This window comes from Leptonychotes weddellii, chromosome 3 (genome assembly GCF_054177405.1).
Source record: "Leptonychotes weddellii isolate Sample4059 chromosome 3, ASM5417740v2, whole genome shotgun sequence".
Lineage (NCBI taxonomy): Eukaryota > Metazoa > Chordata > Mammalia > Carnivora > Phocidae > Leptonychotes > Leptonychotes weddellii.
In genome coordinates, this window is record NC_138371.1 from 42,391,626 (window position 1) to 42,419,271 (window position 27,646).

The 27,646-nt window shown below is 35.1% G+C and overlaps 1 protein-coding gene and 1 long non-coding RNA gene across 2 annotated transcripts in view; one reads left to right on the top strand and one right to left on the bottom strand.

Annotated features, from left to right (window-relative positions):
- Positions 1-27,646, top strand: part of TFPI (tissue factor pathway inhibitor) — a 547,151-nt gene that overhangs the window by 390,059 nt on the left and 129,446 nt on the right. The window lies entirely within an intron of this gene.
- Positions 1-27,646, bottom strand: part of LOC115942952 (uncharacterized) — a 242,100-nt gene that overhangs the window by 150,073 nt on the left and 64,381 nt on the right. Inside the window, exons 4-5 of the long non-coding RNA XR_014143471.1 lie at positions 12,761-13,137; positions 5,875-5,979 (exon numbers count right to left, since the gene is read on the bottom strand). This is a non-coding gene — a long non-coding RNA (uncharacterized LOC115942952). The remainder of the gene's footprint in view (positions 1-5,874; positions 5,980-12,760; positions 13,138-27,646) is intronic.

Below are 27,646 nucleotides of genomic sequence, written 5' to 3' on the forward strand. Positions count from 1 at the left end.
ACTCCACTCTTCGCAGATGATATGATACTTTATGTGGAAAACCCAAAAGACTCCACCCCAAAACTGCTAGAACTCATACAGGAATTCAGTAAAGTGGCAGGATATAAAATCAATGCACAGAAATCAGTGGCATTCCTATACACCAACAAGACAGAAGAAAGAGAAATTAAGGAGTTGATCCCATTTACAATTGCACCCAAAACCATAAAAGATACCTAGGAATAAATCTAACCAAAGAGGCAAATGATCTGTACTCAGAAAACTATAAGATGCTCATGAAAGAAACTGAGGAAGACACAAAGAAATGGAAAAAAGTTCCATGCTCATGGATTGGAAGAACAAATATTGTGAAGACGTCAATGCTACCTAGAGCAATCTACACATTCAATGCAATCCCTATCAAAATACCATCAACTTTTTTTCCTAGTATAGTCCTTTTAAACTTCTTGTCACATTTCATTCTCAATATCAATATTTTCATTCTTAGTAGTGTCCCCAGTTTAACAAAATGTGCATGGACATGTTACTCATTTACCCTCCTGGTACCTAAAAATATTCTATTCAGCTACCATAGTAAACCTATAACAGAAGAGATTGCTCAATAACTCCCTAAATAGCCATTACTGTCATTACTTCCATTCTCTGGTAAAAGATCCTTGGTCACACAGACCCTTGCTGAAACATTAGACTCCAACTCACAAATTTTTTAATATTAGAGCTGATAATAAAAGTCCCTTTCTTCTCTGACAAGGGATTCAGGATATCAATTTAAAGTTGTCTGTGGCCACATCTCCAATGAAGAAGCCAACAGGTACAGGAGAGCAAAGATGAGAGACCAGGTAAGTCTTAATAGTGAATAAAAGCCTATCTAAATTTCTATTGTCACCTATGACTTTCCTAGTTAAGAGGGTAATATAGTTCACTTTTATTAAGCTAAAGAGAGCTCAGTTTTTTCTAGGATGCAAACAAAAAGCATCATTTACTTTTATTCCAATAGCTTATTTATTATTACTGAAAATACATAAATATGGGCGCCTGGGTGGCTCAGTCAGTTAGGGATCTGACTCTTGATTTCCGATCCGGTCATGATCTCAGGGTCATGGTATCAAGTCCCTGTGTTGGGCTCCGCAGCCAGCACGGAGTCTGTTGGAGATCCCCTCTCTCTCTCCCTCTGCCCCTCCACCTGCTTGTGCACACGTGTGCACACACACTCTCTCTCTCTCTCTCTAAAATAAATAAATAAATAAATCTTTAAAAAAAAGAAAATATAATACAAATAAAAAATGTATCTATTTTGGTGAAATAAATCAGTAACTTCCCTGTTCTGGCTTTTTATATTTAATTTTAAGAATCATGCATCTGTTTCTTTATCTAACACTTTCTTTCATATCCTCCTAGAGAAAACAAGAGCGTGTGTGTGTACATATCAAGGAATGTTAGAAGAAATCATAGAAATCATCCTTTCCAGTGTTCTGAATTTACAGAAGTAGTCTGCCATGGCCTGAATTTTTGTGTCCCCCCAAAATTCATATGTTGAAATCCTAACTCTCAAAGGTAATGGTATTAGTAGGTGGGGCCTTTGGGAGGTGATTAGTTCTTAAGAGTAGAATTCTCATGAATATGATCAGTACTCTTTTAAAAGAGATCCCACAGAGCTCCCCAATCCATTCCACCACATGAGGATACAACAGTAAGTCTGTGACCTGGAAGCTGGCCCTCACGCAACCATACTGGCACTCTGATTTTGGACTGTCAGCCTCCAGAACTGTGAGCAATGAATTTCTGCTTATAAGCCACCCAGCCTGTGGTATTTTGTTAGAGTTGCCTGAATGAACTAAGACAAAGTCACAGAAAGATTAAATGACAAAACTGTACATATTCATTTACAAAATAGTACTGAATAAAATTATATCTTGTGTATTAAATTTCCTTTCATCTTTTATTCTTCTACATTTATTTTGTCTTCACCTTATTTTGGTGGGGGGTGGGTGGGAGCTGATGGTTATTGACAACTGAAATGGGAGTCATTTACTCATTCTTTAAGATAGACACTCCCCTACCCCTTACAACTTTATACTAATGACAGGTAACTTTTACTGAGCACTGATGTAATGTAATGTAATGTTATTTGTGTTTTCCATTTAATCCCTGCCACAGCTCAATGATACAAGTACTGATATAATTAACATTTTATAGATTTGGTAATTTTTCCAAGGTAATTCACATAATTATCATAACCATTAAAAATCTATTGTTTAGCTTGTTATTTTATATGTTTTTAATAATAACTATATTTATATACTTTATATTATATTATATATATTTTATATTACATGAGAAAATACTCTTTATAACCAAGCAGATTTAAATAAGTAAAGCATAGATTCCATGAGTTATCAAAGATCACATTGTCTAGTAAAGGAAAGAACCAGGTCGTAGACTCAGGTGGCCTAATCCCAAATCCAGACCTATTTCATGGAAAAGCTTGATACAAAGCAGTAGTGTCTTGAAATTAACAGTAATAAAATTCTTTAAGATTGAATTAGCTTAGTGCTGGGCTGTCATTCTGGACATATTACTGATAAAAGGAATGTGTACTAGATTATTAAATAGTTTAGTGACTGTTGAAAACTACTCTAGGAGATGGTAGGTTATACTGATGTTCTACTCAGATTAATGAGATTTGGAAGAAGCCTGTTAAAAGCTCTGAACCTAGAGTAATTAGTACACCCAGTCACACATTCTTCAGGCTAATGAAAAAGCATTCTATTGAATGATTTTTATTTTTATCCATTATTATTAAAATGGAGGAGGAATGTATAGAAGAAAATTATAAATCAGATCACTGGAAGCATATTTTAATTCTAGACCAGATCAAAAAGTTGGAGCCCTTTCTCCCTAAAAAGGAAACAAAAATAGTATCTCAAGTATAGCTATTCCATACTTAAAGTTTTATGGTATGTGGCAGGTTGTGTTTTCTGGAAAACATACTCTGAGGCAAAGGTTTGTGTACAGAATGTTTATCAGGAACTAACACATGTAGTGTAAAGGAAGGAAGCACAGTGTTCAGAGAAGGAAGCAGAGTTGCAATCAGGTCCAAAAGTCTCCTCTAACCCCACAGGGGAGATCTGATGCTAAAATGGCCTGTCAAAGTTGTTTGGTGTCAGCATCAACCACTGGATCACTGCCACCCCAGGAAGGAATTGACCTGGGATAAGGCATTGCTCTACACCATTATTACATTGTCCTCAAACTCTTGGTTTTTTTTTTCTATTTTTATGGTATTGGCTGAACTCTGGTAAAATGTTAAAGCTGTGAGAGCCAATATCCTTGCCTTTTCTCTTAATTTTAATAGGAATGTTTCTAATGTGTCAACATTAAGTCATCTATCCGTGGTAGATTTCTGGTAGGCACCATTTTGAAATTAAGACATTCCTAATACGTTAGTAATTTGTTATAAATGTATGTTAAATGTTAGCAAATGGTTTTTGAACATTTATTTAGTTGGCTATATGCTTTTCTATTCTCATCTATTAATGTAGGTTATTTTCTAATGATGAGGCTTTGTAGCTAAAGGAATTAATTGGCCTGATCTTTCAATTCGCCATACATCCACACTCTTTCCATGGCCTCATTATAGAGAAATTTATTTCCCTACCCCCCGACTTTGGGCTAGGCATGCCACTAGGGTTTTGTTTGTTTTTGTTTGTTTGCTTGTGTCTGTTTTTGTTTTGACAGTTTTAACCAATAGCCAGTAGGTGGAAATTAGTCTGTACCCTTTTGGACCCTAAACCATAAGATTTATTGTTTTCACTTGCCCTCATGTGCTCTGCGCTTCTGCTATGAGAGGAACATGCCCTCCCTAACCTGACAGCCCAAAAGAATGAGGATGGGAAATACAGGAAGTGTTATTAAATCACATATGATTTTTGTTTCTATTTTCAAAAATAAAATCAGTCTACATTTCTCCTGCGTGCTTGTCTGTTTTTGATATCAGGGAATACTAACCTTCTAAAAGGTTAATGTGTCATACAAAATTTTGTAAAGGTCTATGACAGTTTATACAATGTTGCCAATCATTTGGTTTTATGAACCAAAGCTTCCTAATTTTTGTCAGTTACCTTTATCTTTTTTATTTGCTTCCTTCTAGTCTTTTGAGTTTGTTTTTTAATTCTGGTTATTATTTTTGAGCTTCTTAAATTTAAGAATATACATTATTCTCTGAGAACTGTATTGGCCCCTTATATACATTTTGTTATTTACTACAATTCAATTTAAATAGCTTATTATTTCTATTATTTCCTCTTTAACTGAAGATATATGTAGAATACATTTTTTCACTTGTAATGGAAAATAAACTATGTGTATCTAGTTCATCTCTTTTTATTGCCTTTTTTCAGAAAATATAACATATTTTTAATGTATTAAGATTCATTTTTGCTGACTTCTATATGTTAAATACTATAAATATTTCAAATATACTTGAAAATAATAATACATTATATATTCTGTTTCCTGAATTCATAATTCCATATGTTACACATGTATTTGTGTATAAATATACCCTCATAAATATATTACAGAAGCTTTTAAATTATGACATTGATATTCTCTGATATTTCTCCATTAATTATTCTATCATTAGGGGCTGATATTATAAATATATTTATATTTTCAACATATAAGATTTATTACTAGTAATATATGTATATGTTTAATTACATGATAAAATTATAAAGAATTAAGTAGTTTGTATAATTTAATCCTTGATAACAGATATTTAATATTTTTACTATGTAGTAATGAGTAAAGATAAAATTACACAGTGACCTGCCATACATTAAATACACAATTTAATTGGATTAAGGAAAAGAACTGCAGATGATGGAAGATGTAATTTGACTCTTTTTGCACATCTGTTTATACTTTTTTTTACGTTTAGTCCAGGATAGCCTAAGTATGATGGGAACTGATTAATACATGTGTCCTTATTACTACAAAGATAGACATTATAAAAGAAAATGAGTATTTCTCTGAGTCCTGTCACATTCAGGTGAAATAATTAAACAATTTCAAAACTTTTTGCTTCTGAGTCCTTGTTCCTTATTCAAACATGGGACCTGACACCATAAAAACAGTCTTAAATAGAGGAGAAAAATACTTTCATACCTCAAATTGTATTTTCTCATCATGATTGAATGCATTGGATTTTAGCTAATAATCCAATCTCTTTAATATGTAACTTATGTGAAGCCTTTAATCATCTCCTAATAAACTGACCAAAAATTTAAGAAACAGATTTCACAAAGATGCCAATAACCTGATCACTCTTGGCCTCCCCTCACCAATACCATGCAACAGTAGATTTATCCATGTTTAATAGCACCACTCTAATTCATAGGACTCACCACACAGAAAAAAAAATAGTCAAAGATCTGTTAAAGGCAGTATTACTGCCAGTAACCAATGTCCACTGACCATTTACAAGCACTATCAGTAAAATGTGTTATGTATAAGAAATGCAATCCACTCTTAATTATGTTAATTGGGGTCAAAAATAGCATAATCTGTTTTAATCTAAAAATAAATTCTTAATGTTTCATTATGCAAATAACTCTCTTTCCCAATCTAAACTTTTAATAGAAACTCTAACAAGTTTTACTTTTCTTGCGTGTAAAAATTTGAAGTGCACGTCATCTTTCTGCCTCTATCAACCTTTGGGTGGAAGCCTAAAATCAGTTATATGACCTTGAGCAATCAGATGATCAGGAAAATGGCCTTTATATCTCCTCTAATCCCTCATGGGATGAGCAAAAATATAAATAAGTGGCACATCTCTCAGGTAAATTTTGTAACAGACATAATTTGACTCACCTGTTCCATTCAGTATCTCACTGTTTCTCACAGAATACACTGTATGACAGGCAGGTTGACCAACAAGGCTCTTTGATGTTCTATTGCACATTTCAAATGTTCCATCTGGAAGAGGGAGAGGATAGTAACTAAGGGGAATAGAAGTAAAGAGAACAGGCACACATGGGAGTGAAATACTGAAGAGGAGAAAGATACCAATAGATAATCGGTTTAATGATTGCTTGTCCATCACTGCCCCAGCAAGTTCACTGTATTTCAGGGAATGGTATGCTTAAGCAGAAAATCACTCCCCCTACAGTATAAGATTTAAACAGCTCTAAAGGTTTTCCTGAGGATCAGCCTGCCTCAAAGCTGTTTGAATATTATATCCCCCGAGTTCTTTCCTGCTTTGGGGCCTTTTTATCTGTTGTCTCTCCTGAAATGCTCCTACTCTCTTATACTTCACTTAACCCATTCCCTTTCCAATATTCAGGTTTTAAACCATATATTTACCACCATCTCATCTAATACAGTTCAACAGACCATTCAATCTGTAGCACAATACCCCAGGGTCTTATCAAAGACAGATGTAACTATCCTAACAGCAGTCATCACAATGTGAAATTATATCATGTAGTTGTTCATTTGTTCATTTTCTATTCTGATATATAAGGTATTTCCGCTGTGTATGGCACCAAATTGATGCCATTAAATGCACAGTGAATAAATAAAAAGAACCAAAAAAAGGTGACTTGCTGAAGTAGAAGGATCACCTTGTTCACTACCAAGCTTAAACCTTACTGGCTGTGACCACACACTGGGTTGGTGGCAGAAAAATCAGAAGTACCATTACCCAATGGATGAAAATCAATAAAATGTTGAGCTCTACAGATATAAGAGATCATGTCAGAGAATCAGACTTGACAGTATATAACTACATTTTTATAGTTTTAAAGTAAATATGAAAGATTAAGTAATTCCAGTCATATTTATGTTTCTTGTGATTTTGAATATTGTTCATAACAGTATATTTAATTTTTATTAATATGACTAGTTGTCTAAAAATTTAATAATGACTTTGGAATGAAGAGAACAATGCAAATGTGACATATTTAGTAGATATAATGCCAAGAAATTGATTCCATTTTGATATTTATCTCAAGATTTTAGCTTGCTCCCTAGTAAGTTACAATAAAGAAATTGCTATAAATTTTAATCTAAAAAAATAGTTTGCTTTCAATTTCCATTCCCAGACAATGATGGTAGAAAAAGGAAGCTATACTTCATTAGCATTTTATTTTAAACCACATCTACAATGATTCTGTATGATAACTATTCTGACACTTTTACTCCTGGAATTATTTATAATAGTCTTTTTTCTCACGGACGATGGATCTCAATTTAAATTGAAATTTGACATTTCATTTACTTGGTTGAAGTAGCTTAGATGTCATTATTCAAATAGACTTAAAACCCATGGGCAATAGGAGACATAATAAAAATGGGAGCATTCATACTGCAGGAAGACCTTGCACCTATCTGGATGTCTGTTGGGCATGCTGTAGGATGATTTGAAGTAATACTGTAGCTTTAATGCAAACTGGACATGTCTCTAACATTTCTCTACAACTTCAATAAACACATTTACTTTAAACTATAAAATAAGTTAGTATTTTTCTTAGCATTAACATAGAAAATATTGCCTTGTCAAAAATTATTGAAAGTATTTTCCAATTACTAGTACAACAGAAAGTAACTAGGCCAAAAACAGAGTTAGGATTACATAACATATTTTAATAAACTAAATATTAGTGATCATTCCAAATACAAACCCATTTTGTATATAATTTTAATCAATATTCACATATATATTACTTAATTTTTGAAATATAAGTGTGTAAGTTTAAAGTGCACAGCATAATGATTTGACTTATATTTATTGTGAAATTATTACCACAGTAAGTTGAGATAACATCCATGATCTCATATATACAACAAAAAAAGAAAAAAACACATCATCCTTGTGATGAGAACTCTGAAGATCTACTCTCTTAACAACTTTCATATATACCATACAGCAATGTTAACTGTATTCATCATGTTGTGGTCAAAAGTTACAAACTTCCAGTTATAAGATAAATAAAATAAGTACAAGGGATGCAATGTACATATTTATTACATTTAATAGAATTTAATTTTTTAAAATATGTTTACAATATTTAATTAGAGAAAAGGTCTTTACTTCAGTGGATATTCACATTTAAAGTTGTCTACTTTTTTAGGTTTCATTCCTTTAATCTTAATTATATTTAGTTTTCCTTTGGGAGAGTTGCCTATTGAGTAAAATGCCTGGTTTTTATTTATCATAGCATATATATGTATTTTTAACTTGATCTCTATTTACTATTTATCTTATTTTAACTGCCCCTACCAACCGATTTCCTTATCACCTAACACTGAAATCTTGATTATTCCTTCCCATGAGTCATTGAACATAGAATACACTCCTCTGTCTAAAAATTCCTCTCTTCCAAATTTTGTTTATATTTTAAGAAGCCTATGCTCCACTAATCCTTCTTTCTTATAGTACACAGACTTTCTTATTCTGAAAATCTCAGTGTTTGTACATTTTATAACTATTATTATCTTTGCTTTTTCTTTTTCCTTAGGGATGTATGTGTGTGTGTGTGTGTGTGCACGCACGTGTGTACTCTCTAAAGTCTTTGTAACAGAAGCATAATTTCTATTTCTCCAATATTTTATTCAGGTTCAGTATAGTGATATGCTCATTTATTAACTAAAGACAATCTCCAAATAATACTGTCTGTGAGTTTTTGTGTGTGCACACACATAATATGATTAGGTATCCAGGAATGTTCTTGGAGTGACACATCTCAGAAATGTTACTTATGTTTTCAGTATCTAACTCTTGCAGAGCTGGCAAGAAAAAGAAAGGTATAATATAAAGATCTGTTCCAGCCTTGTTCAGATGTGGACTCTGGGTCAAGATCTAGAATTACTGACCACAGAAAATATTTTCAACTGCAGATTATGGCATGTGCTTGCATCCCAAGATTACAGTGATACAAAATCACCCTTAAACTGCCAGAGAATTCATTTCATTTCTCTTAGTTGATTCTTCCAGTATATAAATTGTACCTTATATCCTTATACATATGATGCCAAAATTATTTTTATAAGAATCCTATTGCATCAGAATTAAATTGCCAACAGAAAAACAGAAGAATTATCATTACTGTTATATCTTTCTATCATGTCTTTTTATCATATATGTATTCAGAATTTACCTCCCAAATAGTCTATCTGGCATAATCAAAATAGGTAATTTTTCCTCATAGGTTCTTATTTCAAGGCAAGTGATAATTCTCTGTGAGTTTTCACATATCCTTTTCAGTTCCTTCAGATTTTTCTCAAGAATTTTAGTCTACTGCTTAAACATACTACTGGCCTACAGAAAAGCCAAAAAGACTCAATATAATTTATATATAGTTTAATCTTCTTTTTAAAAATGTTCCCCCCCTGAAGTTTTTTTAAGTACCTCTCTAATATTTCATTTATTTTATTCATCTTAAACATTTTTAGCTAATTTAATTTTTGAGTAAGTATTTTAAAGTTTATATTAGCACTTTATCCAAAAATGCATGGAAAGAAAACAACAGTTTCTATTGAAGGCAATCTGTATCTTTGATGAAACTTGATTTTATAATTTTTGTTCATTTTTTGTTTATATTTTTAATTCTGTATTGAATTATAATAAATACAGAAGAAAGTGCACAATTCATAAAGTAACAGCTTAATGAACACAACCAGCATCTGGATCAAGACAGAACACCAGCTCCCAGAAAACTCCCCATATGCCCCTCCCAGTCACTGTCCTTCCTTCTTCCCCCAAATAACCACTATCTTGACATCTAACACCATACCTAAGTTTTGTCTGTTTGGGAACATACTGCAAGTGAAACATGGATGGCCCTTTCTATTCCCTGGTTTTCATTCCTTGACATCATCCTCTCCAGTGACATTTACCCTCACTCTACCTCCTGAGATCTTGCCATCTTTAATAACTACTCCACCTCCTGGAGTAGTTGCAATTATTCCACTTTCTGATCATTCACATATGATATAGTAACCTTTGTTCACAATTTCTTTGACCTTGTCCCTATGAAAACATCAGATCTACCATGTTCTCACTGTCCATTATTTCTCTTGTGCCCTCAATCCTCCTGGCTCATCTTCTCAACCATCATTAACTCCCTTGCTTCCTTTCATTCCATTGTATTCACTAGGCAAAACCAACTAAATTTAAACCCAACTTAACCTGCACCTGTCCCCAGAGCTGTGTGTACCTACAAGAAAAGCACACATTGTGCTGACTGGTCTCAGTGTAAATTCAAGTCTTCAGATCTCAAATTGCACCACTGAGCTTCCCAAGTAAACTTCATTTCTATTCTCAGAAACAAAGATTTCACACTTTTGCTTTACTCTTCAAGCTTCTCATATCCCCTCCCTTGTCCCATTCTCAGCTCAACAAACTGGACTCATATTTCATGGAGAAAACAGAAGCAGTAGATAATAGTTTCCTCAGCTTCTTACCACCAAATCTTCAACTTACCTATCTGTGCACCCATGTCCTCTGCCTCTTGCTGCAATGTTTGATGTGTCCCTTCCCCTACTGGAATCCAATCTCTCACTTGTACCCTGCATCTCACCTCTTCCTGCCTTTCAAAAGCCCCTCTCTAGTAACTCTTTCCTCTATTACATTATCAACTTCTCCTTCTACACTGAATCAGTCCTACTAGTATATAAATATGCCTCAATATGCACCATCTTAAAAAATGATAAGACTCTCTCTGATCCCTCATCTCTCTCTAGCTACCACCCCACTTCTTATCTCTGCTTGATCAAACTGTCTACGATGACCACCTCTGCATCCTGATCTCCTGTGCTCCCCTTTACCTTCTTCAGCCAAGTGCCCACTTCACTATCGAAACTACTCTTGTCAAAGTCACCAGGGACCACCATGCTGTCAAAGCAATGGTTTCCTTCCAACATCTCATACATACATCTGTTTTGTTTCAGACTGGTCTCTTTCCTGAATTGCCACTCATATAACAGGGCCTACTCAATATAAAACCATGATTTCTAGTAGGAAACTCCATCTCAGTTATGTATACTGAATCATATCTGTTCTGTTCAGAAAAATGTCCCTTGTCATTAACAGGTACGTAGAAGAATATCAGCTATTAATTATCTTAACTCCTAACTTCTCAAGTTTAACATGTCTAAAACCAAACTCTTTACCCTTAACACTGTTCCTTCCCCAGACTCTGCATCTCAGTTAAATGGCACTATGACAACCTAGCCACTCAATTCAAAAACCTGCTCGCACCCATGCTTTCTCTTACTCTGCTCTCCATATTACCACACCCACAGTAAGCAAGTCCTGTTGCTTCTACTGCCAAAACATGTCCTGAATCCATCCATTTCTCTCCATAGCTCTTGCCTTCACCCTAGTCCCCATCACTACTATCTCTCACCTAGATCACTGCAACAGGATCTCCCAAATCCTTTTCACTGCACTTAGAATTAAAATCTAAATCCCATATTACAACTTAAAATCTCAGTATGATCTGGACCCTGCTTGCCTCTGAATTTACTCCACATCACTCTCTCTTTTCTGCACTTACTTCCATTCAGACACAATGGCTACATTTCAAATGTTTCATTTTGTTTGGCAAAGTCTGAAGGTATCTGAATTTTCCCCTTAATATTTGCTGTTGGTATCTGAATTTTCCCCTTAATATTTGCTGTTGTTATTTTTGCTGCTATTATTATTGCCTGAAGTTTAGAGGAGTGTTTCTTTTTCTTCAAAGGCTCATAAAATTAGGACTCATCTTGGGATTATTAAACCCATATTGACTATCTCTGGAATATACTACAACCTTTCAATATGTGGATCCATACTTCCTTGATTTCAGAAAAGCTCTCTTAAGTTATGTCTCTGGGTATTTTACTTCATTTTTTTCTCTTCTTTAAGGACACCAACTGTTAATATCTTGTATCTCGTTTTGCTTCCACATCAATTATTTTTATTTTATTCTTCTTAAAATTATTTTTGTTCAGTCAACTTTTCAAACACATTCTCCCTGTTGCTTTGTTTTCATACATATCCTTCCCCCTCTTCCTGTAGTTAATATGAGCTCATTTTTTCTTTCTTTTTTTTTTTTTTTTTTTTTTAAGTAGGCTCCACACCCAGCGCTGAACCCACGACCCTGAGATCAAGACCTGGGCTGAAATCAAGAGTAACACGCTTAACCGACCTGAGCCACCCAGGTGCCCCTGACCTCACTTTTTCTGTTTTAATGTTTTTCTTCCTCCTCCTTGAGCACCACTCATTTTTCATCTTTTATTGTCTTATTATTTCACCCTTGAACCTTGTGTCTCTTCCATAAGATCATTATGCATACAGACTGTGCATCATTCAGTTCCTTAAGCCCAGAGACACCTGCATGGCATGAGTTTCCTCTCATCCACGGCAACATTATTCTGCCGTGTACTCTTCATCCTCCGTTTACAATAGATCTTCCTTTCCTCTCTCCCTCTCCACCCCACCTTATCTTCCCTCCCTCCACCCCCTCATCCCTGCTTCCTTTTTCCCTCCCTCTATCCATCCCTCTGGGTGTGGCTGGTACTTTAACCCTCTTAAGCTCTCAAAGACCTAAAACGGCTAGTAGCTTCTAGAGGCCCCTCTTCTAAGCCACATTTACAGGCCGCTGGTTGCCAAAAAGGCAGCTCTTCGTGTTTCCTTCCATAGCCCCCCTTCGCTGCCACTCTGTGGGCTCAGACAACTTTCAGTGGCTCCCGCACCCCATACAAGTACCCTCACCTTATTCCAGACAGGGGTCCATGAGGTTAGCACCTTCGATCATGGCGTTCTTTGCATAGTGCGTGCTCTGCCAGTGCTGTCTCTACTCTGCCCTCCACGTGCTGTCTCTCGGACCGACCTTCCGCAGGTCACCTCCTGGGTGCGCGCAGTCCACGTCTTCCGTCAGTCACATCCGCACTTACAACGCTGTGTGTACCGGACCCGCCCTTCTGACGTCGTAGGTCAGACCCGCACTTACGACATTGTTTGTTAGTTCTGCGCGTCTCACGTCATCCACCCGACCCGCACTTACGACTGTTAGACCCGCGCGTCTGACACCGTCAGAGCCGCAAATCCAACGTCGTCTGTCGGGTTTACATGTCAGACGTCATCTTGATCTGCGAGTCGGTCAGTGTTCATTTTGTTATTAGTGAGGTGCACCACATGCAATCAACTCAAAGCTTTAAGTTTTATGTCTGCTTGTCTTAGCTGCTGAAATCTGTATTGGTTGATAAAATCCATTACGTCCATGAACATTTACATGAAAAATGACTGAGGTGGGGGTCAAAGAAGTGAGAGAAAATGAGTTCTAATGTGAATTTGAAAAAGAATTGTCTAAAGAAAATCTGTGAGGATACTTTAAAAAGTTAAAATATCTCAGTCTGCAATTTGATAATTTTCGAATCGGAGTTTCATAAACTGAGACAGACATTACAAACACAGAACTTGCATTGTTTTATGGATATAATCGATGGCATTTTATGCGGGCAACAAAATTCTACCCATTTCCTTATTTATGTGGAGAAACGATGTAAGGAAGGAGACACAAATCCCTACAAGTACTAACACCCATGAGACTTTTACTTTTTACTCTATTTTATGAGTTGTCAGAGAAATCACACTCTCTGATAATTTAAGAGATAATGAAAGGCATCCTGAGGATTACAGTTGTCCATTATTGTGGACATGTTGGCAGCATGGTTTCCTGTAAATATTTTTTTTTTAAGATTCTTTTAACTTATTTATTTATTTGACAGAGAGAGAGGGAGGGAGTACGTGTAGGCAAGCAGTAGACAGAGGAAGAGGGAGAAGCAGGCTCCCACTGAGCAGGAAGCCCAATGCGGGGCCCAATCTCAGGACCCTGGGATCATGACCTGAGCAGAAGGCTGACTTAACCGACTGAGCCACCCAGGTGCCCCAGTTTCCTGGAAATATTTTAAAAGCAAAAGTATTGTAAACATTTTGTATTCACTGCTGATTCTTGCTACTAGCTGCCTTTTATTTTTATTTTCTGATTAGAAATTCCTACCCTAAATGTTAGAGAAATAAAAGTAGTATTTTCACCATTAGTCAAAGATACATATTAATACTTAAGATTAAAAGTAACCATTTTTTGTTCTAGACACTGTTCTTCACTTGAGATTATAAATGAAGTTACATTCATTTGAAATATATAGAATATTATAATCCTAGTTAAACTATGGCATAATTTTGTAACATGGTATTATTATACGAAGTTTATAAATTTCCTGATAGGAATACTTGATTTCCTTTAATGTGACTAAGTCATTTCTCAATTTCTCTGAGCCTCTCCCCCCAAATAAATAATTATATGATAAAATAAAAAAATGATTTATTAAACAGGCATGTTCTAATGGAAATAATATTTTTCTTGTCATAGGTTTTTTAAATCTAGATATAAATACCTATCATGAATACCAAGACTTCTTAATGGAATGTCTGTCAACATTGATCAAGTGATTCACGCATTTTTAGAATCACAGGAAAGATACCTAAGTGAACAAGAAATGTAGAAGTCTCTTTGATTTATTTTAATTGCTTTATATATTTTGGATTGAATTATTTAAAAGAAATATGTTAGCATTTAGTTCATGAAAAAAAGTTCAATAGCTAACTTATCTTGGTATCTTGTCTTAGATACCTTATTTTGTAGTCACTTTAATGTTCATTTATTTTCAGCTAGCTATTTGTTTTCCAATCATAAAATATTTTACTCCCATAAATACTACCTTCATTAAAAATTTTGCATCCTTCAGGCCATAGATGAGACAGACCCAATCTTCTCCTCAAAAAACAATCAATTTAAGAGTATGTTCATGAACATAAAACTTTAAAGTACTAAAGGCATATTATAATACAAAAATTTACAAAACAATTATAGAAAGTAAAAAGTCCTCTGTAAATCTCCCCAAGTAGAAAAAGATAATTATATGAAATGATGCTTCCATTGAAGTGAAAATATTCTGAGGAAAATCATAATTCTAATTTGCTGGATGCAAGATTTTATTTTTCAGGTTGTGGGAGAGGGCGAGTACAGCCAGGACATGTAAAGCACTTACTATGTGCCAGACACTTTAAAGGGCTTTGAATTTATATGTATTGTAGTCTTCATAACAACGTTGTGACATAAATACCATTATTACCTCTTTTTACTAATAAGGAGATAAGTACAGAGAGGTTAAATAACTCAGCAGTTACCATACAACAAATAAATGGCTAAGCCAGAGCGCAAACCCTTAGATCTAGATCCAAAGCTTCTTTACTGAACTACTGAGCTATGACATCAACTCACATATATTGGATTGATACACCCATATTTTAGGGAATCTAAGATACTCTCATGCTGGCTTTTTTTTTTTTTTCAAAGATTTTATTTATTTGACAGAGAAAGAGAGCGAGCGGGAGGGAGAGCACGCACAAGCAGGGGGAGTGGCAGGCAGAAGGAGAGGGAGAAGCAGGCTTAGGCTTCCCGCGGAATGGGGAGCCCAGTGTGGCTCCGTCCCAGGACCCTGGGATCATGACCTGAGTGGAAGGCAGATGCTTAACCTACTGAGCCACCCAGGCGTCCCTGGCTCGCTCTTATTCTTACCACAATCAACAGAATTTTTCACACAACCATGTTATGTCAGCCCCTTATCCAATTAGGAATTGTAATCATATAAACCACAAACTTTGGTAACATGTATTCTTATTTTAGAGAGGTTAAATTGTGAGAGGCAATGCATATGAGAATTTATGAAATAGAGAGACGGTAGTATTTAAATATATTTAAATATGCCTTATTCGTTTTGATAGGACCAGACATTTAACATTTTCATAGAACCTGTTTCTCCAAGCCTGTTTCAAGTCTTTGCTCAGCATTCACCATCAGTGGCACCTCTGGAGCACTCTAATTTAAAATTTCAATGTCACCTCCCACCCACAGTATTCCTAATTCAGTATGCCCTGCTGTGCTTTTCTTCCTTTTTATAGTTTTTATAATTTTGTAACATGTAACAGGTATAATTAATTATGTGTATCATTAATGTCTGCCTTCACTGATCACTGCCTCTTTAGAATACAGAATCCTTGAGGGAAAGACTGTTGTTCACTGATGTATATCTAAACGCATTAAACATTGTCTGGTACATTACAGGAATTCTTTATATGTATTTGTTACATGTTCAGAAAAATCAATCAGTAAACATTAAAAAATAAATTCATACTGTATGATCAGTGTTCCTGTAAAACATGACCAGAAAGACATTTTTTTACTAACTTTTATCTGGGATGTATTTGTACAATTTTCTTGTGTAGAAAAAGTGTGCACTTACTTCTGTGTATTTAATGTAACATTAAAACTGCCAATACAAATCATCAGTGATCATCTATAGAATAATTCTTCTATCAGTTTACAATCTGATTAGGGAAAAGTCACTCACTAAGCTGAACAGTGAAAAAATAAACCAACTGACACATTTACTTAATGTCTCTGAGCCTCAGTTTCCTCATGTATAAAATAGAGATAGAAATAGTACACATTTCATAGAGTCATCACGAAAAATATGTGACATAACTTACATAAAGCATTTTTAAAAATAGTGTTAACTATTATGGTGTTACAGAAGAAAGGATGACAACTTCATCTGGATGCTTATTTGAGAGATATTTATAGAGGCACCTTGATTTTTTTTTCTCAGATTCACTTAGCTATTGATTACTTCCCTTTATTTTTTTTTTTTAAGATATTATTTATTTGACAGAGAGAGACACAGCGAGAGAGGGAACACAAGCAGGGGGAATGGGAGAGGGAGAAGTAGGCTTCCCGCTGAGCAGGGAACCCAATGTGGGGCTCGATCCCAGGACCCTGAGATCATGACCTGAGCCGAATGCAGACGCTTAACAACTGAGCCACCTAGGCACCCCTACTTCCCTTTAAAATATCTTAGAATGGCAATATATAACATATGTAAATAGACTATATCTGTTTTTATCACAACATCCTAACCAAACTGCAAAAATATATCTGCATGAACATTTGTTTTCCCCACCAATAAAATTTCACTAGTCAATCTCATGCTAGTTGAAAATGATGTCTTTGAGACTAGTAGACATCAAAGGTGTAAATAATGTAGATTCTACTTGCAAATGTGTAGTACAATTATGATAAAATCATAATCTGATTTGTATAATAAACAAAATAATTTTTCCGACTTTGCCATGGTAGATCAACATCAATTTGGATGAAGACATCATACTGTAGTCCCTAAACTATTCTGAGAATGGAAGGATGAGAAGCAACTTATTACCTCTCATACAATGAAAATGATATGATTGTCTTAAGAATTTGACAACCCACAAGTGTCATAAGAATTTGACAAACCACTGATTATATTTTTATGTAAATTCGATATGGTCACCATTTTGAATTCTTTGGATACAGAAAGACACAGAAACAATTTAACAATTAGCCTGTAGGCAAAAAATTAAACCAGACAAAATTGTTCCAAGCTTTCAGGACTATGCAAAGAAAGATAGCCTATTTGTCATATAAAATACTGTCTATTGACCCAGTTTTATAAGTTTATCAATCATCAGTCCTCTTAATACCAGAAGTTGCACAAGTTGGCTGATACTTTAGTGCTCTAAATAAATGTGATCATTTTTTTGTATAAAAATATTCCGTAATGCTGTGATTCTCAAACATTGGTATATACTAGAAACAGGTGGAGAACATGTTTAAAATGCTGATTTTCTGTACAATCTCAACTCTTTTGTGATTCAAATTCAATAGTTCTGGCATGAGGTTTGGGAGAATTTACATTTTAATAAGCAAATTCATTAATCTTTGTGCTGTTGATGATAGACCATACTTAAAGCAAGACTGCACTAAGCCTACTAAGCCTACCATTCAAAAATTTACCTTTTTTTTGGTACAAAGAAACAAGAAGCTGAACTAATGTGAAAAAAAAGATATATAGGTGCTTTTGGGACAGTAACTTCACCTGATATTGGAGCCCTTGACAAAAATTTCACTCCTTCAAAACAATATGCTACTGTGTCTGTGCAAAACAAAGTACTATACTCTGAGGGATAGAAACCCAGTTTGAAAATCATGGGTGATATGGGCTAGAGCTGAGGATTGCTGCAGTAGCAAACAACTCTAATATCTGAGAGGCATAAAACAACAAAGATTTACTTCTTGTTTATGCTCCTTGTCTATTATGGATCTTTGCTTATTGCAATCACTCAGGGACTCAGGATGATGGAGGAGCTGCTGTTGCACCGGGATTTTGGCCTCAATGTCAGACAAAAGGGGAAGGCTCTAAGAGTTCTTACTGTTGCAAGTAAATATCAAATCCTGGCTTCAGCAATTAAATACTTGTGACTCAGTGGCCAAAGCGAGGTACCTAGCTATTTCCAAACATGAGGGAGGAGTGCGATCCTTTTATGAGTCTGAAAGGTGGTGAGATGGAGGAAAATGGGAATAGTTGGCTAACAGCAATTTTGACTGCCACAAGTCACCATATTGTCTTCTGAGAATTGCTCCTAAAGCCTAGGGCTTGAACATCAGTGAACCATTTAGCTGTCGCTGAAGACACTTTATGACTCAGGGAAATCTATATGTGAAAAATGCTGTGCATGAGCTGTTTAAACATCAACACTGTCTACTTCAAACAGATGGCAGAAATGTAAAATCTGCTGAAATAGAAGGAAGAAACTTTAATTATTGAAAGCTATTGTGCATATTATTGACATAGAAACTTGTCCTATTGACTAATTTTTTTTTTTACTAGATAATGACTCATTTTCTGACCAGTGCAGCTTCACTAGTTTTTCTGTAGACAAAATTCATCATCCCAAACTGCCTTTTGATTAGTTTAATTAGAATTTCTGCATCACTGTCACTAAACAAGAGAAACTTACGGAGTGGAAAGAGGTCAAAGATTTGCCTTAACACTCAGTTATTCAACACAGAACAATATAAAATTTGTTCAGATAGTGGAAGATAACTGATTTTTTAAAACATAATTTCTTTCCTAAAAAATACATCTTTCCTCTAAAATTTTAATAGACTCCATTTAAAATTTTGTGATATTCTTTATCTTTTGAAGCAATACTTTCTTCTTCACTCTTTTAAAATAATGCTATTGCTTTTATAATTTTGTTTAGTTTTATTTTATGATTATCAAGACACTACCTTTTCACTATAAATGAGGAGTCAGTATAACAACTGTCTGTTTTTGTCTTATTAATGTGTATACCTGAATCTGTTCAGTTCTTTAAAAGAAACTAATGTCAGTAAAAAATTGGAAAGTTTTCATTTGAATTTCCCTGATGGCTAATTATGATGAACATTTTTTCATGTGTCTGTTAGCCATTTGTATGTCTTCTTTGGAGAACTGTCTGTTCGTGTCTTCTGCCCATTTTTTCACTTGATTATTTGTTTTTTGGGTGTTGAGTTTGAGAAGTTCCTTATAGATCTTGGATACCAGCCCTTTATCTGTACATACCCAACTTTTACATCAACATGGATGGGACTGGAGGAGATTATGCTAAGTGAAATAAGTCAAGCAGAGAAGTCAATTATCATATGGTTTCAGTTATTTGTGGAACATAAGGAATAGCATGGAGGACATTAGGAGAAGGAAGGGGAAAATGAAGGGGGGGAAATCGGAGGGAGAGACGAACCATGAGAGACTATGGACTCTGAGAAACAAACTGAGTGTTTTAGAGGGGAGGTGGGTGGGAGGATGGGTTAGCCTGGTGATGGGTATTAAGGAAGGCACGTACTACATGGAGCACTGGGTGTTATACGAAAACAATGTATCGTGGATCACCACATCAAAACTAATGGTGTATTGTATGGTGACCAACATAACGTAATAAAATAAAATTTAAAAAAAATCGGAAAGTTTTCACACTGTGCTTACAAAGGGATAATTTTAAAATGTTTATCTAGTTTAAGAGGAGCTTCAGTTTCTACATTCTAAGAATTCACGTGCCTAATATATGAAATATATATACAAGTGATTTTATTTTTTTTTTAAGAGTTTATTTATTTGCGAGAGAGACAATGAGAGACAGAGAGCATGAGAGGGAGGAGGGTCAGAGGGAGAAGCAGACTCCCTGCTGAGCAGGGAGCCTGATGTGGGACTCAATCCCGGGACTCCAGGATCATGACCTGAGCCGAAGGCAGTCGCTTAACCAACTGAGCCACCCAGGCGCCCCTCTACAAGTGATTTTAAAGGGTCATTTATTTGAATAACCTCCTTCATTGTTTTATTAATTGCATAGCATCATTTGGTCTCAGGTATTTAAAGGAAAACTAAAAAGGTAGAAAGGTGACTAAGATATAATGTTAGTAATTATGAGTTCAAACAGATTATTGATGAACTTGAAACTATGCCATAGGGCTAATGGACAATTTAGGATTCTGTTTTCTTCATGCTGATCAAGGCCTAATATACATTCCATTTAATACTGAAAGTGAATTCAGTTTTATATGGATCAGATTATTAAATAATCCTTATAGAAACCAAGAGAACAAACCATATGAGGATTTTAGTCATAATCCCATATTTCATATTAGTGATAACAATTTCTACAGTACATTCAAATTCACCAAGAAATACATTGAGGAGGTTCCAGAATTTACTAAGTCACCTGGCAGCCCTGCCAGCTTCTCCTTATTGCTGAGTCTCAGATTCGATGTATTATGTTTCAGATTTCTGTTATGGGACCATACTACTTTTAGTATCAAAATCTCTGCCAGTCAGCTATTGCTGCATTTAATAAAACAAAACAAAACCCAAAAATATTATATCACAATTTTGAGATTCAGAAATTCAAGTAAAGGAAACTGGGTGCAGCTTATTTCTGCTCCTTTGTGAATATTAAAAAGTTAAAATACACAAAATAATTTTTAATAAGGTAAAGGATAAGTGGAAGTAAAATGTTCCAGTGTCTTTGCTGAGAAGTGATAAAAGTACCAATTTCTATATTAAATAGCAGTGAATCAGGGATATGACATGGAATCTCTAGTATAATCATTAAAAATTGTTAAAGGTTGTTAAAACATCAGGATAGTAGAAAAAAAAACCTAAAGTCTATGGTTACTTAAAGCAAAAAAGTAATAAAGGATGTAAAATGGAATATAAATCAGATGGGTCAAACAGCAAAAATATAGCAGGATATTAGATTTAAACAAAATATACCAATAACTACAATAAATGCAATTGAACCAAATATACTTGACCCTTGGGTGCCTGGGTGGCTCAGATGGTTAAGCATCTGCCTTCAGCTCAGGTCATGAGCCCAGGGTTCTGGGATCGAGTCCCACATCAGGCTCTCTGATCGGAAGGGGGCCTGCTTCTTCCTCTCCCTCTGCTGCTCCCCCTGCTTGTGCTCTTTCTCTCTCTCTGTCAAATAAATAAAATCTTTTAATAAAAAAAATATACTTGACCCTTGAACAACATAGGTTTGAACTGCATGGGTCTATTTATATATGGATTTTTTTACAGTACTGTAAATATATTTTCTCTTCCTTATGATTTTCTTAATAACACTTTTTTTCTGTAGCTTACTTTATTGAATGAATACAATATATAACACATATAACGTACAAAATATGTGTTATATGTATTAATTGTGGTAAGGCTTCTGGTCAATAGTCTATTTGTAGTTAAATTTTGGGGAAGTCAACTGTTATATGCAGATTTTCAACTGTGCAGGGATCAGTGCCACTAATCCTCATTTTGTTCAAAGGTCAACTGTATTTCAAATAAAAGAAATACCAGATTTAAAAAATCAATCATATGCTGCTTAGAGTAGACACATCTTAAATACAAAAATACCATGAATATTGAAAGTAAGCTTTTAATGCATGCAAATTCAACCAAAAGGAAGATGATATAGTTGATGTAGGAAAGACATTGTGTTCGAAGCCAATGACCAAGAAAGAATTCTTGAGACATCTTTGGTGCAAAAGGTGATTTTATTAAAGCACGGGGACAGGGTCTGTGGGCAGAAAAAGCTGCACTGGGGTCATGAGGAGTGGCCCATTTTATACTCTCAGGTTGGGAGGGGGTTAGGGATAGCATAAGTCTCTAAGGAGTTTTGGAAGCAAGGTTTCCAGGACCTTGAGGGGGCTAGCTATTGTTAAGAAAAGGTCATTTATTACTGTCTAATAAAACCTTAGTCATGAGACCCTTCAGATGTATATTGGTGGGTCATATGCTTGGGGGATGACTGCCAACATGTATCTTGGGGGCATAGAAATAGAGGAAATTCCAAAGGAATTTTTATATGTTAAAGTAGACTTACAGGATCCTGGAGGTCGGGCTAAGATTGACTTTTGCTCTAAGCAAAGTATTAACATCAAGGCAGCTGAGTTTTTAGAGGAATATCACTCTGCCTGTTTCAAGGACTTGTCAGTGGGCTATAGGTAGTAAGGAAATTTAATTTTTCTTTTGCCTTTGTTTCCCACATCATAGTTACATTAATATCAGATACAGGCTTTAAACAACAACAAAAAAATAGTAATAAAGAGGGATATGCAGTAATGGTGAAAGGGTCTTAAAATTTCATGTGCTAATAACAATCTTAAATGTATAATGGAGACAAATAAACATAATTCACAAGGAGAAAGAGACAAAACAACAATCATACTGGAAAAATTAGCACTTTGTATTTTTGGAATTGAGGGAGCAAACAGAAAAAAAATTATTAAGAATATGAAAGATTTGAGAAACAAAATTAATCATGTTAACCTAACTGACATATAGAACATTATACCAAACAATTTCACAATGCATACTCCTTTCGGGAGCACTGGAATATCTACCATAATTGACCAAATGCTGGGCTAGATTATACCCCTCAAAAATGTTAAATTATACATAGCATATTATCTTACCAAAATGGTATTAAGCTTGAACGCAGAAATAAAATATAACTAGGAAATACCCAAAAGGTTGTAATTAAATTATTTACTTCAAAATAAAAAGCCATGGTCAACAAGGAAATCATAACGGAAAATAAAAAGTATTTTGAAAAGAATGATCATTAAATGGAACACATTAAAACAGAAAGGTCAGCACTGATATAGCATTAAAGGCAATTGTACAGACTTTACGGACTACACGAGAATGAAGAGAACTGAAAATCAGATCTAATTATGTCAAATACTGAGAAAAAAACAAAAATTAAAAACTATGAAATAGAAGGGAGGCAATAATAAATACAAAAGCCAAAATTTATGAAATGCCAAAGAAATGTCCAACAGAGAAAATTAACAATACCAAAAGTTTGGGGGTTTTTTGGTTATACTATAGTAAAAACTGACACAAGATAAAATAGAAAATTTGAAAAATGTTTATTTTAACTACTTCTGTCCTGCCTCACCTCCACGTGGTTGACCTTTTTATAGGCTCCCAAGTATATACAACTCAGAAGTACAAGTTTGAGGAAGTTAACATTCCATTTGACAACCCTTAACCAATGTTGCATAAGAGCTAAGAAGGAACATTTCACATTTCCAGGACTAAGGCAGACAATTCTGAGGTGCATTCTTCATACCTACTTATCAGGTTACAGGGAACTATACCTCAGGTACTCAGAATATTTAACACCTTGATTATGCAAATCTGCATTGACTTTCCTTTTCCTCTTAATTCCCTCACTCCTGTTTTATGGGATACTAATTAAATTACCTTCATCTAAGGCTCTGTCTCAGGATCTGCTGTTTTTTGTTGGGTTTTTTTTCCAACACAGGGAAAGACAGTCCCATATAATTTCAAGTAATTTGGATCTGTAATTAAAAACCTCTCACAACAAACTCCAGGCCATATGGTTTCATAAGTGAAGCTACTAATCATATACAAAATCTCCCACAGAATAGAAAAAGAGGGAAAACTTCCAAACTCATTATATAAAGTGAGCATAACCTTGACATCAAAACCTGACAAGGAGATTAAAAGAAAATTGGGCCAGTCTGTCTCACAAATATAGATAATGAAAAATTCTAAACAAAATATTAGCCCTGAATCCAATAATACATATATGAGGACAATGGATCATACCCTTCATAATATAAATGTAGTTAAGAATTTGAAGAACATCAATATTATTCACCATGTTAACAGAATGAAGGAGAAAAATTATACAATGAATGCAATACATGCAAAATAAGTATTTGGAAAACCCAATGTGCTTTCATGCTTAGCATGCTATAAATTGAATGACAATTCTATAATTTTACAAAGGTATCATATTATGTCCGCATATCCTAGAGCACATACCATCGATAATGGTGAAATGTTGTAAACTTTTCCTGTAAATTTGGAAATAAGAATGCCTGCTCTCATCAAAACAGACTCATTAATAAGAGGAAAAATTAAAATCATGTGCAAATTGATAGAATGTAATGAAAACATAGGATTATTTCTGTAACAATCCTGCCAAGATAAATAATGTAATCTAATCTGAGGATACATCAGACAAACACCAACAGAAGGATCTTTTACAAAAGAAATACCTTGTAATCTTCGAATATATCAAAGTCAAAGTGATGCGGGAAACAAAGGCAGAAGAAAAATTACTAAATTTCCTTACTACTTACAGCCCATTGACAAGTCCCTGAAACAGGCAGAGTGATATTCCTCTAGGGACTCAACTGCCTGGATGTTAATACTTTGCTAAGGGCAAAAGTCAATCTTAGCCTGACCCCCAGGATCCTGTAAGTCTACTTTAACATATAAAAATTCCTTTGGAACTTCCTTTATCTCTACCCCCCAAGATACATGTTGGCAATCATCCCCCAAGCATATGACCCACCAATATACATATGAAGGGTCTCATGACTAGGGTTTTATTAGACAGTAATAAATGACCTTTTTTTTTTTTTTAAAGATTTTATTTATTTATTTGACAGAGACACAGCGAGAGAGGGAACACAAGCAGGGGGAGTGGGAGAGGGAGAAGCAGGCTCCCCACGGAGCAGGGAGCCCAATGTGGGGCTCGATCCCAGGACCCTGGGATCACGACCTGAGCCGAAGGCAGATGCTTAACAACTGAGCCACCCAGGCACCCCAATAAATGACCTTTTCTTAACAATAGCTAGCCCCCTCAAGGTCATGGAAACCTTACTTCCAAATACCTTAGAGACTTACACTATCCCTAACTCCCTCCCACCTTGAGAGTATATAACTCCTCATGACCCCAGTGCAGCTCTTTCTGCCCACGGGTCCTGTCCCTGTGCTTTAATAAAACCACCTTTTTGCACCAAAGACGTCTCAAGAATTCTTCCTTGGCCATCGGCTCCGGACCTCACCAACATTCTAAAACTACATCATTTGGTGACCATGAAGGAAATCCTCTCACTCTAGAGAGTTTCTTTCTGTTCTCACCTTCACTTAATAAACTATCACTTCACCCTTTTGTGTCCGCAAGATTCATTCTTCAACTCTGCGAGACAAGAACCCCGCCACCCTACAACAAAAGGAGTCAATGGAAGACTGAAGAATAGAGACCAAGAAAGATTAAAGAGATGTGACAACTAAAATCAATTTGTGATTCTGAACTGGAATTTTTACTATAAAAGGCATTATTGTGACATTTGGTGAAAACTGAATGGGATGATTTTTAGGTCATGGTGATATATCAGTATTAATTTCCTACTTCTGATGGTTGTAATATGGTTATTTATGAGAATGTCCTTGTTTACAAGAAAATATTCCAGGCTGATAGGGCTTCAGCTCTGCAATTTATTCTCAAATGGTTAAGAGGGAAGAAAACTCCTTTGTACTGCTTGTGCAACTTTTCTGTAAGTTTGAGATAATTTTTTAAAATCCTAGAATTTATAGGGGAAATCTACATTGATAAGGTCATTTTACCTTTTTAATCATTTAAATAACTTATTGATTTCAAATTTGGCTTTTTTTTAAAGGAATCAGAGTTTACATAGATGATCCTTTCCAGAGTCACAACTGGGTGAAATCAGTTAGTGTTTCAGTATCAGCTCTTTTTTAGGCATAAATAAAAGAATGGGTGTTTACTTTTTAATTGTACTCAATCCTATTACTAAGCATGAATATATATTTTTGGTCTTTTGCTTGATGTTCTAAAATTCATTACATTTATTAAATATATACATAAATCTGTATTGGTATAATATATAACTTGATATGATGCAAGAGAAAAATATAAACAGTATCTGAAAGACTATGCTGTCTATTCAGAAACTCTGTTTCTGAAAATGGATGCTAATTTAATGACTATTGATGTGGGAACCAAAAGCAAAAGAAAAAATTAAATTTCCTTACTACTTCCAGTCCATTGACAAGTCCTTGAAACAGGTAGAGTGACCTTCCTCTGGGAGTTCAGCTGCCTCAGTGTGGACACTTTGCTAAGGGCAAAAGGCAATCTTGGCTTAACATTGTCCTGACACCCCAGGATCCCGTGAGTCTACTTTAAACATATGGAAATCCCTTTGGAAACTTCCTTTATCTCTACCCCCACCCCCACCCCCAGATATATGTTGGCAGTCATCCCCCAGTCATATGGCTCACTGATATACATTTGAAGGGTCTCATGACTGAGGTTTTACTAAACCATAATACATGACCTTTTCCTAACAATAGCTAGCTCCTTCAAGGTCCTGGAAACCCTGTTTCCTAAATACCTTGGGGGCTTGTGCTGTCCCTAACCCCCTCCCAACTTGAAAATATATGATCAGTCACCCGTCACAACCCCAGTGTAGCTTTTTCTGCCCACAATTCCTGTCCTGTCCCCATGCTTTAATAAAAGCACCTTTTGCACTAAAGAGGTCTCAAGAATTCTTTCTTGACCATTTGCTCTGAACCCCAACATTTCCACATCAACTATGTTTGCGTTTTTTTTTTTAAAAGATTTCATTTATGTATTTGAGAGAGAGAAGGACAGCACAAGCAGGGGAGCTCAGAAGGATAGTGAGAAGCCGACTCCCCACTGAGTAGGGAGCCCAGTGTGGGGGGCTCAATCCCAGGACCCTGAGATCAGTTAACTGACTGAGCCACCCAGGCACCCCTGTTTATGGGTTTTAAAGAGCTACCTTTGATATAATTTATGGTTTGAAGGGTGGATTTTATTTTACATTTTTTATTGCTAAAATTGAGTAGAAAAGTGAGTGAACTACACTGTATATTATTAAAATATTTTGGTTTTTTCCGATAAGAAAGGTATTTATACATATCAGACTTACAGACAGACCATTAATTTTCACAAACCAATCTACTGTGAAATTTCCCCAAATTATTTTCTAGCTATATATTTATTTTATTATAAAGAGTTTTGCCTGATCAATAAAATTGTGCATATACTACATATGCTATGTGAAATGGAAGCTAGGTTTTCACTGGAGTAATAATGCTATTAAGATTAAGAAACTTAGCTGAACTTTGAATGATCAGTAGGATCAGTATTGTCACAGTTATAATTACTTCCACAAAATATCATTTCTCCTTTTAATATGCACTTTGTGTGAATGACATGACTTATGATTATCTTGAAATTATTTTGGTAATCTTAGCAATCATTGCAAAAACTTCCCATTTAAATGAGAAATCATTTCCGTTAACTCATTAAGGG